At 39.3% G+C, this 1,867-nt stretch overlaps 1 pseudogene; it reads right to left on the bottom strand.

Annotated features, from left to right (window-relative positions):
- Nucleotides 1–1,194: 1,194 nt before the first annotated feature.
- The window catches only part of LOC106726644, an 8,904-nt pseudogene continuing 8,231 nt past the window's right edge, over nucleotides 1,195–1,867 (bottom strand).

A 1,867-nucleotide genomic window follows, 5' to 3' on the forward strand; every position in this document is an offset into this window, starting at 1 on the left:
CATTATTGGGACAAACAGTGAAATTTGACTGGTCAGTGGATTAGAGGATAGTAATATATTAATATTAATTTATTTTTCTATTTTTACTTTTTATTGTGGTAAAGTACATAACATAAAATTTGCTATTTCGCCAAACCGGTTTGACTCAGTGGATAGAGCGTCGGCCTGCAGACTGAAGGGTCCCAGGTTCGATTCCGGTCAAGGGCATGTACCTTGGTTGCGGGCACATCCCCAGTAGAGGGTGTGCAGGAGGCAGCTGATCGATGTTTCTCTCTCATCGATGTTTCTAACTCTCTATCCCTCTCCCTTCTTCTCTGTAAAAAAATCAATAAAATATATTAAAAAAAATTTGCTATTTTAAGGATTTTGAAGTGTTCAGTTCAGTAGTGTTAAGTATACTCACATTGTTGTTAATGTTAACTTTTTTCAATAAACATGTAGATTTATTTATTTATCCTCACCTGAGGTAATGTTTTATTGATTACAAGAGAGAGAGGGAAAGAGAGAAACATCGATTAGTTGCCTCTGACCTGGAATCAAACCTGCACCCCTTTTGGTGTATGGGATGATGCTCCAACCAACTGAACCACCCAGCTGGGACAACATATAGATTTATTTTAAATCAGTTTAGTACATGATACAGGTTGGTTTAGCAGCTTCTAATGAACTAAAATTGAAATTTCTAAATACAGCAGTGTCTGCAGTTGCTATATGAATATTAACTTTATAAATTTGTTCAGTTTTTGAAATGATAGCCAAAAACCCACCTGATTGATGCTCATTCATCACACTCTTCTCAATTCTGGTCACATAGCTGCATCCTGAGTTAGGATGGAATTAATGCATATTTCAGGCTTCAAAATGACTCAATTTAACTGCCAAGTGAGTCATGAAGTTGTTGGGCACCTACAGAGTTACATTTGGCATATCAAGAGAAGAGAATATAATTCCACAGCAGCAGCCCTTTAAAATAAAAGAAGACAGCCACAAGGCTCATGCAGAACCTTATAAATATTCCTGTTGAGCAAAATGATTTAACTGATTTTTCTTCAAGTACGATGCTACAAAATATCCTATACATGTCCTTTGAAACTTGAAAGATCCCAGAATAGTATATTCCATGTGGGACATCTTGAAAGATAATATTTTTGCTTTAGTGACTTACATGGCAGTCCTTGTTAATCTAACAAGTCTGTTTACAAAGTGTGGTAGTTTTGTTCTTTCAATTTGCAGAATTTATAGAGAAAGAAAATTACAGCCTGGACAACCAAGGCAAGGACAATTCCTCCAATGAAACTGGCAGCTTCAAAGGCAGACTTCCGCACAGGTTGTAAAGTTGGAGTTCAAGTGGTATTAATTGTATCTGGCATAGTCACTATAGAAGAAGGCATGGTTGTAGTTTTAGCTGTAGAATTTGTTGGCAATAGAGCAGCAGTGGGCTCAGAACAGAACTCTGTTCTGTTCACCACCGGGCAGTCACTCACTTTACATTCTGTTCAGATGCAGGTAGTATTAGCAACAGCACTGCTAGCATTAACACTGCAAACACAGCTCTTATGGCTTTCACAGGTTTCTGGTACTAGAGTGGTGGCCAGCGCAAGGGTTGTCAACAGCACTGGGATGTCCTGTTGCTGGGCACTGAAGCTGAGTTTGGAGCCAAGGTGCTGTTCAGAGCCAGTCCTGGCACAGAGCACAGCCAATGCAGCGCGCTGCCCAGAGCGTAGGCGGTCCAGGTCTCTCTGTCTCATGTGGTGCCGCCCCAAAGCTAATGTTCATGTTTTGATTTGGTTGGTTGTCCCTGTAGTTGTAGGAAATTCTCTTCTTTTCTCATAGGAAATATGTATTTCAGAGGTTATATATATATATA

Source organism: Myotis brandtii, unplaced genomic scaffold (genome assembly GCF_000412655.1).
Source record: "Myotis brandtii unplaced genomic scaffold, ASM41265v1 scaffold298, whole genome shotgun sequence".
Taxonomy (NCBI): Eukaryota; Metazoa; Chordata; class Mammalia; order Chiroptera; family Vespertilionidae; genus Myotis; species Myotis brandtii.